This window comes from Onychomys torridus, chromosome 22 (assembly GCF_903995425.1).
Source record: "Onychomys torridus chromosome 22, mOncTor1.1, whole genome shotgun sequence".
Lineage (NCBI taxonomy): Eukaryota > Metazoa > Chordata > Mammalia > Rodentia > Cricetidae > Onychomys > Onychomys torridus.
In genome coordinates this window covers 11,448,840-11,465,404 of record NC_050464.1, presented here as the reverse complement: position 1 = coordinate 11,465,404, position 16,565 = coordinate 11,448,840, and the positions used below count along the sequence as shown (strand labels likewise).

The 16,565-nt window shown below is 51.0% G+C and overlaps 1 protein-coding gene across 1 annotated transcript in view; it reads right to left on the bottom strand.

Moving 5' to 3' along the window:
* The window catches only part of Mad1l1 (mitotic arrest deficient 1 like 1), a 288,272-nt gene that overhangs the window by 205,656 nt on the left and 66,051 nt on the right, over positions 1 to 16,565 (bottom strand). The window lies entirely within an intron of this gene.

Genomic DNA, 16,565 nt, shown 5'->3' with positions numbered 1-16,565 from the left:
AAAACCAAAACAAAAAACAAAAAAACACAGTTACAAGCATTTGCTGCCCTTCCAGAACACCCAAGCTCAGTTCCCAGTACCCATATTGGGCAGGTCACAACTACCTATAACTCCAGTTCCCAGGGATACAACACACCCTGGCTTCTATGGGACCACATTCATGTGCACATACATGCATACAAATACATGCACATCATTAAGAAAATAATAAATCTTTAAAATGATAAATATGGTGGAGAGTGGTTGAGAAAGACACTCAATGTTGATCTCTGGCCTACACACACACACACACACACACACACACACACACACACAGAAAAGAAAAGGCAGAAAAGAGCTAGAAAACACTAGCAGGAAGGACTGACAGCTAAGATATCTTGCATCACACACATGCTTCATGTCACACAGTCACGCAATGATACACACTTGTGTCCTACTGTGTGCCTCACATGACACTACACACATCATTCACGTGACCACTGCCGTGCTGGCGGTGTGGCAGGCTCTAGAAGCTGAGGTCAGCCTGGTCTCCCTCCTCTGCGGACACCACACGTCCAGGTACCACTCTCACTCAAGACCATTGACGCTCAGTCATCATGCTGCACCACAGTGGCTCTACTGAACTGCGGATGTGGCTCCCCTGAAGTCAAGAGAGTCCTGAGCTAAATAAAAAAGGAGGCTGAGGGAGGGAAGAAAGATAAATGGCCGCAGGGCTGCTGGGGTGAGAGGGAACAAAACCTGAATCTTGCAGCTGGGGCTTGATCTTGACTCACAGGGAGTTGGATACAGAAAACAGGCTATGACTGAAGGGTTGCCAAAGAAATGGAAAATTCCAGAGACAGTGAGGGCTGGGGAGCTGCACACCTGGAAATACACCTGGTAACCCACACGTCTGTGGGAATAGTGAAACTGAAGATAAGACCAGTATCAGCCCAAGGAGGAATACAGAGGTGCGCACACACACACACACACACACACACACACACACACACACACACACACACACCAGCTTCATTTCTTCTACCAAAGCCCAGAAACAACTCAAATGAGAACAGACGATTAGACTGTGGTTCGTCCTTATGATGAAATAGTAACAGCTTAGATGTCCCTGCACCGAGAATATATGAGTAAACTGTGGTATGTCCTTATTGTGGAATATGCAGCAAGAAGAGCGGTGGCACCCACCCTGACGTGTTCAGACTGCCTCTGGCCAGATGGCAAGTGCCAAGGTGCTAGGGACAGATGTCTTCTCCAAGTGCTCACAGGGAGGAGGCAGGAGGCAGGCTGGGAGAAGGAATTGCTATGCTGTGGCCTGGACATGACAAAGGAGAAGTGAAAATCCACGTAAGTGTGCAGGATAGAGAACAAAGGTTTCGGGGCTGGGCATTAAGCTCAGTGGTAGAGCGCTTGCCTAGCAAGCGCAAGGCCCTGGGTTCGGTCCTCAGCTCTGGCAAAAAAAAACAAAAAAACAAAAAACAAAACAAACAAACAAAAAAAGAACAAAGGTTTCTCTATGTCAATTTTTAAAAATAATGCATATATGTGTGTTTGTATAGTATATGCATGCAAGTGCAAGAGTCTATGGAGTCCAGAAGAGGGCATCGAATCCCCTGGAGCTGGAGTTACAGGTGGCTATAAGCCACCTAATATGAGTGCTGGGGTTCACTTGGATCCTCTATAAGAGTTGTACCTGTTCTCAACCATATGGCAGGCTGAGCCACCTGTCTAGCTTCCCTTTATGTTAATTTTTAGGAACCACCCAGAATGACAAATGGTCCAGAAGAAGCCTCAGCCTGTGCCTCATGAGTAACAGAACTCTGAGGAGTAGGGAGCAAGCTGCCTGCAACACAGCAGGTAGACCAGATGCCACAGTTAAAGCAAAGCTCTATGATCGGCTTACAGATTAGCAGTTCAGAGAGACCTGTATGAAGTCTGGGGTTGCTCAAACAAGGACCAGCTCATGGGCATCAACAGAACTTGTGTGCATTTGAACTACCACCCCAAGAAACAAAGTCTGCACATGGGTTGCTTTACAGGTGCCTATGCTGACAGACAATGCCCTCCATTCCCAACTGCAACAGTGCAGCCCCATGCTCTTGACGACAGGCAATATTCAGAGCATGTTATCCACAGAGCCTGGGATATCCCTGGGCCTGCAGCCATACTTCATTGCTCCTATGGCAGCACATCTGTGTAGGCTCCTTCCTGACCTCTCCACTCTGCATGCACTGTCCTCCATCCCTGGTTCTTTGACCTGGGAGTTCTCAGGGACACAGATGGCAGTTCACAGACTGTGGCCCCTTCCCATCTCACATAGTAGGTCCCCACCCCACAGCTCTCCTCACAGGGAGGAATTAGGTGCCGTCTGATCAATGTGAGCAGGGCCTCCCTAGAGGCTTGCTTACTCCAGGAGGACAAGGCGGGAAGACAGTTTCAGAAGTGGGTATGCTTTCCATGGACAGCCAGCCTGGACCCACAGTCATCCCCTACACAGAAGCGAGTGGTGGTCAACCTTGACTACCCCACGGGAAGATCAGACTTTGAGAGGCAACATCTGAGATGACTTATTTGGTCAAGTGCTTGCCTCATAAGCATGAGGACCTGAGTTCAGATCCCCAGCACCCACATAAAAATCCAGACAAGGTAGCAGGCACCTAAACCCAGCTCAGCTTTGGGGGGCGGTGCAGGAGGGGACAGGGTAGGGGGGGACAGAGATGACAAAGGACAGGACCTCTGGAGTTCACTGCAGTCAACACAGCAGAATGTGAGTTCCAGGTTCTATAAGAGCTGAGGAACAATTGAAGGAGACACCCAGCATCAGCCTCTGGGCTCCATACATGTACATATGTCTGCACATGTATCTGTATGTACATGTGCAGACAGACAGACTGACTGGCAGACTAATTGACTGACTTTGGAGGCAATCTGTACTAAGTAGTGAGACACCACAAAGTTCAAGGTGCTTTTCAGATATTCTCCCTGCCAAACCTCCACTGGACCCCCACTTTTCTTTTCTCAGCCATACTGACCCTACTGCCTTCAGAGTCCTCCTCCTTGCTGGCACCCAGGACTGTGACACCGGGTCTCACCCTCCTTCCAAACTCTCTAGCTAAGAGCTATAGATCTCCAAGGCCTATCTGTCTGTCACCCTCCTCATTCCCAAGAAGCCCTGTGCAATGGAGCCAGTCTGTGCAAAGGAGTCGGCCTCTCCTTCCTGAGCCTCAACCCTGTCCTGCCCACTTCCCAAGGCCTCTGCTCCAGGAGCCTGGAGATACCTGACATTCTCAGGTACCTGCTCTCCTCTCAGGGCCCCTGCTGCAGCTGCTCTCCCTACCCCTCAGTGTGGCCTCCTACCATGGAGCCCGCCTGGCCCCACTCCACCATCCTCCCTTTACTTCCCCATCCTACAGACCAAGCCACACTTTCCCACCCCATGCTCCAACTGTCCTTCAGTCTTCCTATGTGCACAAGAAAGGCCATGCTCCATATGCTCACTGCTATCTCTGCCACCATGGACATCATCCTCCAAGACAACCTGACACTGTGGGACACAGGGCCAGTGTGGGAGCACAGCCAAAGGATGTCACAAGAGGCCTGAGCATGGGATGAGCTGAGTGCGGCCCTCAGGCAAGTGCCCAGAACAGAGCTTCCTAACCCGGGAGCTGTCTCTGTGGTCCACTTCCTGACAACGCCAACAATATCAACCTTCTCTAAAAACACAAGCAGCCCAGTTTCAAGAGCTGTGTCAATGAGCCTGTGGGAAAGGGCCAGACTGGGACAATAGAGGTGGAGCAGTGGCCTGAGCCGCATCTGCAGGAGGGACAAGGGGACAGGTTCATGACAGAAAGGTACCTCTCAATGCCATCGAGACTACAGCATGGGAATGACTCATCCCACTGAGTCTGTGTGGCTTCTACTGGCAGAGCAGAGAAGTCCATTCATGGTGCTGGAGCTACCCAGGAAGGGCCAGCCACAGAGGTCGGCTAGAAAACGCCCAGCCAAGAAGACACAGTGGCCCTGTGACCAGTTTGGTTCCCAGTGCTGTGAGCAAACACTGTGACCAAAAAAACAAACAACTCAAGCAGATGTCATGGAGGGAGCTGCTTACTGGCTTGTTCCTTGTTTTAAAAAAAAGAGCTCAGCCTGCTTTCTTTTTCTTGTTTTTTTTTTGTTTGTTTGTTTGTTTTTGGGGTTTTGTTTTTTTGTTTGTCTTATTTGTTTGTTTGCTTTTTCTAAGATAGGGTTTCTCTGTGTAGTTTTGGTACCTGTCTTAGAGCTCACTCTGTGGACCAGGGTAGCCTCTAACTCACAGAAATCTGCCTGCCTCTGTCTCTTGAGTGCTGGGATTAAAAGTGTGCACCACCACCACCCGGCTCAGCCTGCTTTCTTATAGCACCCAGGACCATCAGCCCAGGGGTGATACTGCCCATAGTGAGTTAACCCTCCCTCGATGCCCACCCCTGCCTCAACATACACACACATCAAACATCAATCAAGGAACTACACCAGAGAACGATCTGGTGGAGCATTTTCTATATGACGGTCCCCCTTCCCAAATGACTCCGGCTTGTGTCAAGCTGACATAAAACTAGCCAGCACGTCCCGCGACAGCACTCAATCTTGGAGAGGTGGCATGAAGTCACAAGACTCACGTAAACTATATAGTCACAGCACATGGGACTCACGTGAGTATTAAGTGTGAAGGTCTCAGGGGAGGGCCACCTGTGGCAACACAGATCTGTAGGATCATCCAGGCCTGCTGTTCCAGATAGCAAGCTCTGGTGGGGTGGGCCTGTGTGGTGCCACTCATAGGACAGAGCTAGAAAGGACAGCTGAGAGCCTGTCTAGGTCTGAGTCTCTTCACGAGCCAAACTCCAATTGCTGACCAGAGCCCTGTCCCTACATTAAGAGCACTGGCTCAGCTAAAAGGATAAGTCCACATGCAATATGTGCCCAGCACAACACAAAGCCTGATGTACCAGCCCTCAGGAAGGGATGGAGAGGGTGAGGACACAAGCACAGTACACACACACAAGCACAGTACACACACACACACACACACACACACACACACACACCCCTGCGTGCTTTAGTCTACAAAGTCAAGGCACACTGGCCTGCCTACAATTTCCCCATGGGTGGCTGGTACAGCCTCACAGCTCTGAGCAAGCGGCTCATTAGTAGAGCCATTGATCTTGCTTTGCCAGGTAACCAGCTCTAAGCACGCCTTGGAAGGAGAAGGTGCAAGATGAAGCTGTGGATTTGGGTGAGCAGACTTAGACTGTGGCTGGTAAAAGGGCCCAGAGCTAAGTAAGGCCAAGGACATCAGCCACCAGCCCCAGACCATCAGTAACAAGTAAGAGGTCTCTGAGGGACCATCAGAGCACTGCTTGCTAAAAGCACGAAATCCGACTCCACTGGGTCAGATGGTGAGGACCATGATGAACCTGGACTCTGCTCTGTCCCTGGCACAGGCTGGTCCAAAGACAGCCAAACATATGTGCATGGATGGGCACCAGAGTATACCAGACAAGTCACAGATACACAGGCAGACAGTGGCAAAGTCTGGGATCACTAACTGCCTGAAGTGACTGTCCTGGGGGACAGACAAGACAGCAGGCTCAGGAAACTCTAGCTCATGCCACCCTTCATACAGGCTGGGGCTAAGGACTGACTCTAGTGGTTAATCCGTAAACAAACAAAAAAATAAAGAATAAGTACAGGAACATGTCATTGCAACTGAATGTTCTAGACATCCCCTATAGCAAGGTAAGAGGCTGGGGGCATTGTCCCCACACCCAGCTTATACCACAAGTACAGAGCTCCCACCCCAAATACAGAAAAATCTTCTCTGCCCACATTGCCCATAAAAAGGTGAGGAATCTGAGCAGTTGACAGGCAGGGATGGTACCTATCTACTTTGGCTAAAAACAGTCCACAAGAAAGCATCAGAGCCCAGCCAGCCCAGAGGCGAAAATGAAACTTGACATACATGAGCCCATACAAGCCAGGCATCTGGCCACTGTAAGAGGAGATGAGCCGATCAGCCCTTGGCTGCCTCTGCAAAGGCCTCTCGGTTTCTCTGACCCCATGACGTTGTCCTCAATGGATTTCCTTTTCTGACAACCTGGGGAGTATGCCCAGCAGCCTGGACCTCCAGGACCATTGAATGGGACAGTACCCAGAAGGCGTTGTGGGGCCTCCACGGACACACTGAGGGGGAGAGACCTCGCTGCTGGGGAGGGTGAGACCCTTGGCACGTAAACTGACACCTCCAAGCAAAGCTTGCTGGGGCCTGGTGTGAGCAGACCAGTCTTGAGGCAATTAAGCCCACTCTCAAGTAGGTTTGGCAGGCGGTGCCCAATCGATGGGCTCCCCCACACAAGCCTGCAGGTGAGAAATCAATCAGGCAAGTGCCTCCCGCCTGTTCCCACTGAGCAGAGAATCAAAGCTGTTTACCATCCAGGCCTGGAAATAAATAAATAAAGCCGTCAATTAGTCAGCACCTTTGTCTCTCTGGCAAGAGCTTTTCAGCTACTTCCAGAGAGCCAGTGTTCCTACACAGCCTTCCATTAGGCCCTCAGGCAGCATGCAGCTCTGAGGCTAAAACCCCAGATATGGGCTCAGCTAGGCAGGGCAGGTAACCCAGGTCCCTACCCAAAGAGCCAAGAGGAACGCAGACACTGTCAGAGACCACAGCTCTCACATGTTACCCCACATCCCCATGGGTGGATCATTCTGGAAGAAAGCCTTTCCTCCCAGGAGCCAACTATCCATCCAGTTCAGTGCAGACCCCTGCCCTAAGCCCATGCCCCAAAAGCCACTGCCAAGAGCAGAGCACGCACTCCTCAAAAGCAGCCCATCACCCTACCAGATGTTCCTACCCAGAAGGTATCTCCCAGAAGACAAGACTCCCAACCTGGAGCTGAGGGCTAGTAGACAGGGCACAGGTGTACGAGTCAAGGACCACATTATGAGGCTTACAGTGACAGTGTCCAATGCCATCTACTCTGAAGCAGCTAGAGGCCATACCCAGGGCCAGCTCATCCCTCCACAACAGAAGGAGACAGACAATGTGTATGAGACAGGACATAGCACATAGACCCTTGAGAAATACTCTGAAAGTGGAACCACAGACACTGACCAGAAAGTCCCAGTCCCTTATAAAATGAACAAAAATGTAGAGGGCCAGAAGAAGACTCTTGGGACTGGTTGCCATTACTGCAGATGCTCTCTGGGCTGTCAGTGGTGGCCCCGGGAAAGATGGACAGTAAGCAGAACCAGGGAGAAAGCTGCGGACCTGCTATGCCTACCCTACAGAAAGGAACCGCACTGGGACCAACCAGAAACAGATGGCCCGGGGAAGCAGGAGGAACAGAAGTGAGAGGCCCAATTCTGCTGGCAAGAAGAGCCAGGGCCACACAGCTCCTCAGCCATGCCTCCACAGACAGGGACTGCATGGGTGTGTGTGTGTGTGTGTGTGTGTGTGTGTGTGTGCGCGCGCGCGCGTGTGTGCACGCGCGCGCGCGCGTGTGTTTGACCACAGCTGAGGTGGCACCCACAGCACCCATCATGACTCACTCGGGAAACATACTGACCAGCAATGTGTGTCAGACACACCAGTGCTACAGCAGGAGACACTCCACAGATGTACCTCTGGGGAGAGGGATGCAGGATGACAGCTAAGGACACAGACCCTGAGAACTTAAGGAAAAGGCACAGAGGGGATACAGCCCAAACAGATGGCCCAGACCCTGGGAAGACAAAGGAGAGCCTGCCCCACAAGAAACACACACAAGGCAGAGGAGAACAATGAGGACAGCCAAGAGAGGCCAGAGTCCCTGTGAGCCAGGCTCACCACATGAAGTATCTTCACAGCCACCAGGGGACCTAAACCCGGAAGAGGAGCCTGCAGCAGTAATCACTCTCCATAGGCACAGCCGAACAGAATGACATCAGGAAGCCCCCTGGTGACAGCCTGGAGATGGGGCTCACCTGACAGACTCCCTGCTGTGCACTCACAAGAAGCCATTTTTGATTTCCAGAACGGTATAAGTTGGGTGTGGTTGTGAACCCCTATAAACTCAGCCATTGAGTGGTAGATGCAGGATCAGAAGTTCAAGGCCATTTGCAGCTACTCAGCAAATTGGACCCGAACCTGGGCTACATGAGACCCTGCCATTAAAAAAAAAGGAAGGAAAGAAGGAAGGAAGGAAGGAAGGAAGGAAGGAAGGAAGGAAGGAAGGAAGGAAGGAAGGAGTCACCTATCTAGTGACCTAAATTGTCTTTTAAGCACAAGATGCTGGGAAGCTAGGGGTAAACTGAGGCTGTGCAGAAGGTGGACTGTTGACAAAACTCGGAAAAGACCACCGTATTTTAAGTCACCTCAACAGTCCTCCCGGTGCCCCTGGTGCTGCCAACAACCCCTGGAAAGGTAGGGTGGGCAGAGCAGGTCCCAGCATGGTCCAGAGAATGGCTGGAGGGAGGAAGCACCCCAGCCTAGGATGGGCTCTGCTAAGAGCCAAGGCACCCTCTGATGGCCCTTTGTCTGTCCACCTACATGTGTGACACTTGGTGACATTTCAGACTACCAGGCAGTCAGACCCTCCTCTTAGGCTAGGAAGCAAAGCTTCAGCTGTATTTCTAGGCACGATTTCTGACATGAATACCTATGAATATTTACGAGTTCTTGCCGTCCAGGTAAGCCTGGGAACCTGTTTAGCTCACCTTGAAGAGGCACTAACTATGAACAGAGGTTTCAGAATGGCCGATGTGCCTAATGGCGGGATGACAGCTGCTGGCCCTCTTGCCTGATGGAAGAGGGGAGCACCTGAGAAGCCCAGAGGCGGAGTGGTGTGAGCTCTCTATGACCATCTTAAAACTAGACAGGGGCTGCCTCTGTCTCCGGTAATAGCCTCCGGGGGTCTCTTCAAAAAGACGAAAGTGGTGGTGTGGAGAAAGCCTCTGACATTTGTCCGGCGTCAGAATTTCAGAGCAGCCAGCGGGAAGGCCAGCTCAAAGCTCCTACTTAAAAGTGAGCCCGCCTGCCGCTTCCAAGCACGCGGCCAATTAGTGCACGCCCCACCATCGTTTGGCTTCCTGACATTTACAGCCCTGAACTGAGAAGCCTCAGCACAGCCAGTGCTGGGTGAGGGTTGATGTCCCGTGCTGCTGTCCACGTGGGAAGCTGCAAGGGCAGAAGCAATGGCAGTCTCAGTGACACATGGAAGAAGTAAGCTAGCTAAGAGCGGGGCAAGGCAGCCAGCCCTGGGATTGGGCAAAAACCTAGCAAGATGACCACAAGATGTGTGGAAATGGAAAGGGGCCAAGACAAGGGCTTCAGGCACAAACAGCAACCAAAACACTGCTACAAGATGGCTCAGCACTGGGGAAGCATTTGCCGTGTGAGTTCAGGTCACTGGACAGGTAGCACATCTGTAACCCAGGCTCCTGGTGAGATGGCAAGCAGAAAAGAGACTGCCTGGAAGCCAGGAAGAAGCTTGACTGACATATGTGGCCGCCAAACACTTGGAGAACTCACAGTACCGGGTTCGACACCCTGTCACTGATAAGAAAGTGGCTCATGAGACCCCACCCCTCCCTGAGGAGCTGTGGGCAAAGAGAGGCTGCTGGAGGCTAGAGAAGAATCAGTTCTTAAGTGGTGTAGCCTCAGGTAAGGTGCTAAAGAGCCGTAACCAAGCCCCACCATGCCCATTCAGTAGGCAACCCTAATTAAATGTAGTGGGACACACACAAGCATAACGGAAGGAAAGCAAAGCAAATGAAAAGGCGTGACAGGAGAAAATGGGGTTCAACGGGAGGGGATCAGAGAGCGTAATGGAGAAGCAGTCAAAGCACATCTCGTGTAAGAATAAAACTGTCAAAGAAGGGGAAGCATTTTACGGCACCCCTTGTTACAAGAACACACAGAGGCTGATCCGAGCCACGGAGATTCTGAACGGTCCGGGGCCTTCCACCATTGAGTAAGTACTTCCGTGGCTGCTGGAGCCTCACCCCAGATTGCTGCCAAACCAATTTGGCTTTCATGAACCAGGTGGTTATTCCACTGCCTACAAATTCTTTCTAGTGCTGTGGTCCCAGACTAATTATTCCACATCTCTGTCACTGAGTGGCGTTTGTCGCCAGCCATTCAATCGCTTCTCATCACACCAGATGGCCCTCCTCAAAGTCTGGCAGCCCATTCACAGAGCACAGTGCCGGTCACTTCCAGGGTGTGGGGGAGGCCTTTGCAGTGTGGAGAACAGGCAGCTCAGGTCATGAGACAGCATTCACCATTGAAGAAGTCACCAGAAGCTCAAGACACACAAGCTGTCTCAAGAAAGCAGTCGCCCACCCCTGTCCTCCCCCCCCCCCCCCCCCACCCCAAACCCTGGACAGCTGCTCTTGTGAGCCAGTCACCCCTGGTGGCAGCATCTAATCAGCAGGTCCTCCACAGTATGACAGACAGATCGAGATCTTTGTGGTTCCTGAGGCAGAACCAAATAACCAATAAAACATGACCAGTTGCCAGTAATATGAATGCCTAGGAGCCAAGCCCTCCAGAGGGTAAAGCAGGAACATCCTGAATGTAAGGCTAGCCTGGGCTAAATAGCAAGATTCTGTCAATAAAATAAATAGAGGCTGGAGAGATGGCTCATTTATTAAAGTGCTTGCCACACATACATAGGAACCTACCTTTGTCCTCATGGACCCACATAAAAAGCCAGGAATGGTGGCACGTTTGTAAACACAGGGCCGGGGAAGGAGAGAAAGGGTGATCTCAGGGTGGGCTGGCCAGTCCCTAGGTGAATCACCAAGCTCAAAGCCAGTAAAGCTGCTGTCTCAAGAAACTAGATGGACAGCTCCTGGGAATGATAGGTAAGGCTGACCTCTGGCCTCAGCATGCACCTGCATGGCCATAGCACGCGTGCGCGCGAGACACACACACACACACACACACACACACACACACACACACACACACACACGACAGTCTCTGGTACAAACACTGACACAGGTGTGGCTGATAGCCCCTAAGCATGAGCACATAAGTCTGTACCCTCTGCCAGGAGCCAGGCTTGTCTCTATGTCTGCATGTTCTTTCTCTGTCATCCAGCATGTGGTGCAGGAGCACAGCAGCTGGAGTCTGTCCTTAGTCTGTTTGAACAGAAGTCCCTGAAGACCCTTGAGTTCCCAGAGCCAGGACCAGAAGACCCTTCCATGGAGAGCTGGCATACTCTGTTGCCAGCCAGTACTCTTCATATGGGCCAGCCATGGAGAAGCAAGTAAATCCAGGACAAAGGCCACAGCACAGGCAGCCCAAGTGGCCTCCCCTCTAAGAGCTACCTGCCCAATGCCTGCATGAGGGAAGGACAGCATGAGCAGAGCTGCCCCAGTGGGCTGCAGGCATGAGTGGATGAAAGGGCATAAGAGCTCTCTGCAGAAAGGGACTGGAGATTGTGACTTGCAGCTCTCCAGCCCCAGAGCCAGCGGGCCCTCTGCTCGATACCTGCCAGGACTGAAGCAGTGTTGTGGTCCTGATGGTGTACTCAGAGAACCCCTGAACCCCAAGACACCAGCTAGAACCAACGGTGGTGGGGGTGAGGGGTGACATGTGAGGGGTCGGGAAGATGCATGCCCTTCAGAGGAGGGCCCGGGTGGACTCTGATGAAGCTGCCTGTGCGGTAACAGGCATAAAACAGACAGGCTCATCTCTCCGGGACTGTGGCAGGCAGGACAGGCTTCTGCTTTCAAAGGCCCATCAGAGTCCCCCAGCCACGGTGAGTGGCAATGCTCTCCCTGTGCAGCTGCTGTCCGACACCATCCAGGCGTGAGGATTCCCAGGGACCCTGGCTGAGAGACAGGAGACACAGAACTAAGCCTGGGCATTTCTGGGGAGCAAAGGATGTGACCCTTCCAAAAGACAACTGTATGAAAGAAAGCAGGCAGGGGTCTATGGGGGTGGGGGGGAGATTGTCCTCTCCTGCTGAGAGAAGAGTAGACCACAGGCCACCTTGCTGGTTCTTCACTCCTCCCAAGGACCAGAAAAACAAATATGTTTATTTCTGCCCACACATCAAGTTGGTCCAAGAAGCTGGAGCCGCAGCAGCTTGGAGAAAGCCATCCCCAGGGTCCTGTCTGGACATGGGGCCCTGTCAGAGGAACAGACAGGTGGGCATCACAGAGGGACTCATGGCATCATGGGATCCGCTGCCAGCGTGGCCCTGATGAGTCAGGAAAGCTGTCCTGTTGGGATCCAGTGAACTGTGAAGAAAACATTTCCTCAGGGGAGGGATGAGCACCAGGACGCTCTGACAGATGGCAGATACCACACGGCAACTGAAACCTGCCTGCCTCAGAAGCATCGTCTCAGTGCCTGGGATCTGGCCTCCAGGAGAGCTGAGGGACAGGGCTCTACCAACAACCTAGGGATCTCCACATCACCCTGTTGGATGCCTGGCCTCCTGGACCACTTCGGTCCCCACACGAGAGCCAGCCATGTATCAGCCTGCCAAGGAGATGCCACTCCCTTCCAGTGAAGGAAGCCCTGGAGAAACAAGCCTGACTCTATGTCCACAAGGCTGCCCACAGTGCAGCCTGCCGGAGGCCACATGGACGGCAGAGTCCAGCACTGCCAGGGCATGGTCAATGGGGTAAGGCCTCAATCAATACCCAGCTTCACATACTTGCCTCCTACAAGTCCAGAAGATACAACAGCAATGTCTGCCTGCAAAACCCAGGTAGGTCATTCTAGAACAAAGCCAAGGAGACCTGAGCCATCAGGAGACTGGATACCAAAGACTCTACATGATCAGAATTATATACTGGAAACTAACTTAGGAAACTATTTTATAAACTAACAGTGAGGAGCCATCTAAGTGGCTTCCCACCAATACCGACAACCTGAGTTTGATCCTCAGGACCCATGTAGTGGATGGAGAGAACCAATTCCTGAAAGTTGTCCACATGTGAGCCACAGGCATCTTCACACAATCACACAATAGATAGATAGATAGATAGATAGATAGATAGAGAGAGAGAGAGAGAGAGAGAGAGAGAGAGAGAGAGAGGGAGAGAGAGAGAGAGGGAGAGGGAGAGACAAAAATCTTCAAATTTTTTTTTTTTTTAGTTTGTATGTGTGGGGGGGGGGGGGGGTGGGGGTGTTGCTTGTTTGTTTGTTCCATGACAGAATTTCTCTATATAACAGTCCTGGCTGTCCTGGAAATTGCTTTGTAGACCAGGCTGGCCTTGAACTCACAGAGATCCCTGCTTCCTGAGTGCTGGGATTAAAGGTGTGTGCCACCGCATCCTTTAAATGTTTCTAAACTGACACTGAGATACGTTTAGAACAAATTATAAGACAGTCATGGATTTCCAAGCTCAATCACAAAGCATCCCTCTTGGGGCAGCTTGCCTGGGTTCATGTCCCAACTCTAGTAGGTACAACATGGAACCCACACCTAATATGTATGGTGAACCATGTCACCACTTTCCAGACTACAGCGGGACTACCAGGGCCACAAGACAACAGGGCTCTGACTCTCCAAGCCAGAAGGCCTGGTACCCTGACAGTCCTCCCCAGTAAATACTCCTGGGGACAGCTAGGTGAGCATACTAGACAATTTGGGGATACGAGGCAACTCAAGTGGCCAGAGATAAATTCTCTGTGCCGTGAACAGGATCGCATGACAGGAGACTTATGCCCTGGGACCTTGGCCATTCCCTCCCTCGAGTCCACTATTTACAAATGAGGCCATGTATCTGACAGGTCCTCTCACATTAGGAACCTCAGTTAGGACAGACAAGGGTACAGCCCTCTTGGGGACAGCACATCCAACCAAGCACATAAGGAGCACTTCCAGAATGCTCCATGGATGGCAGAACCCAAATGCTTGAAAAAAGGTGGGTGAACATTCCAAGGTCTGATGAGGCACAAGCTTCTCATTTCTCCAGCTTTTTATGGGAATCTATATTAAGAAATGGTTTAAACACAATAAAATCTGTTACATTTATGACAAGAAAATATGGAATGACCATAAAATTAGCAGAGCATGGAAATGAGAGGGTGTTGAAAGTCTCTCTACGGAAAGACAAGAGATTGTTACAGAACCACTGACCCTTGCCTGCTGCACCCATCCCCGGGGACACTGGGCCTGGGCGCTGACAGCAACGCCTGAGTCCAATGCCTACTCCCACCACATGCTCACAACAGACTAATAGCTTCCTGTCTAAGTCAATAGGCCAGGCGAGGCCCAAGCTGCCAACCAGTGGACTACAGGTGGCACAGGGGAGTCCACCAATCCACATTTGAGCTTCCACTTGACATTTCCACAAACCCAAGCTCACACCTCCCAGCTTTAATCCCAGCTATAGCCACAATGAGGCTGGGGGCATGGTGAACAACACAGTGCCTCACTTCAGTGGCTCTGGTCACAGAGCACAATGTGAGCCACAAAAGCCTGTTCTGCCCAACCATAGGCTAAGGGGTGACAGGGGCCATCAGGCACAGCTGAGAGACCACCAGGCCAAAGCTAGGGAAGGACAGGTCACCACACTCAGATCAGCATCCTTGATTCTCTACACAACAGTCAAGTTCTTGGGACTCTGAAGAAAGGTTAATAAACTAAGCCGGGCAGTAGTGGTACACGCCTTTAATCCCAGCACTCTGGATGCAGAGGCAGGCGGATCTCAGTGAGTTCAAAACCAGCCTGGTCTACAAAGTGAGTTCCAGGACAGCCAAGACTGTTACACAGAGAAACCCTGTCTCAATAAATAAATGAATAAATAAAACAAAAATAAATAAATAAAAATAAAACCAGAAAGGTTAAGCTAAGCGTGTGACTTCAGGAATCTCAACTCTGAAAACAGAGCCTTCTCTAACCCTGTCTTACTTAGTACCTGTGATGGTAGACTTTCCTATGGAGCTGGCAATTTAGAATCACCATGGAAACATGACTCAGGGTGTGTCCGTAAAGGAATTTCTTGATTAACCAAGTAAGGAAGATTCACCTAAACATGAGTGGCACCATTCCCTCGGCTGGGTCCTGGACTAATTATGGAGGAAGGGAACTGAGAGCACCAGCATTTCCCTCTCTGCTGGCTGATTATGGACACCATAGCCAGCTGCTGCCATGCCTTGTCTGCCGTATGTCATGATGGACAGGACCCCAGAACTGTGAGCTAAAACAAGCCCTTCTCTCCTGAAGCCACTTCTGTCAGTTAACTGGTGGCCTCAACTAGGACAGTAACTCACACAGTAATTCTCTGTACTAACGGATGTTATTATTTAAAGAAAGTCAGAGTCGTTAACAAAACTGAATAGAAATCCTAGAACTGTCACAGACCCATGGAACCAGCCATGCCCCCCCCGCCCCCATAGTGACTCAGTAAAGCACTTGCAGAACAAGCCTGAGGTGGGTACCACAGCTCCCCAGCACCACAAGGATGCCAGCAGCCTGCTGTAACTCCAGACACCCAAAAGCAGAGACGGCATCCAGAGAGCAACTTGGCTAGCTAGATGAGCCAGACTGGAGAGCTCCGGGTTCAAGTGAGACCCTGCTTCAGTACATAGGGTGGACAGTGACTTCTGACCTGCAACCCCCCCTCCTCCGACACACATACACAATCCATTCATCCCTCTTCCCCCTGCCCCAATTCACCAGCCAATGCCCTGCAATATAGACCTCAGCCTCCCACTTACAGAAAGTATGAAGTTCTGTCTATCTTCCCACAACTTCATGTCCCAACAGTATTCCACTTTTGGGGTCTTTCACAGTTTGTATATCCAGTCACCTCTTCAATTCATCCTAGCTGCTTCTAAGACTTTGGCAATTAAGAATAAAGCTTGGACTGGGGAGATGACTCTATGGGTAAAGCATTTGTCATGCAAACATGGGGACTGGAGCTCAGAACCCTAGAACCCAGGTAAAGCCAGAACTGGTAGCACACAGCTGCAATCCCAGCATCCCTACAGGGAGATGGGAGGCAGAGGTGGGGAGTCCACAGAAGCCTGGGAATCAGCTAGTCTACTGTATGCAGAGGAAAACCCACAGACAGACCCTGTCTCAACAAGGTGGGAAGCAAGTCCTGGCACTGAGGTTATCTTCCGATCTTCATACATCTGTGTGGCACACGCCTACCCACAGCGGCACATGAACACACACACACACACACACACACACACACACACACACACACACACACGGAGGTTAAAAATAGTAAAGCTGCTGCTGTTGCTTCTGTGTGAGGTTCTGTGTGGATGCAGGTTTCAATCCATACAGGTAAGCTCCAGAGGGTGGGACTGCTGAGCCATATGGCAAAAGTATGTTTACTTTGTAAGAAACTGTAAAATTGTCTTCCAAAATAGTTGTATCATCTCGAATTCCCACCAGCAAAGGATGACAGCTTCTGTCTACTACTATGCCAGCATTTGGTACGGCCAGTGTTCTGGATTTGAGATATTTCAATAGGTGTACAGAGGTGTTTCATTTTAATTTACAATTCCCTAGTGACATGTGATAGTGAACATCTTTTCAAATGCTTATTTGCCATCTGCTTCTCTCTTC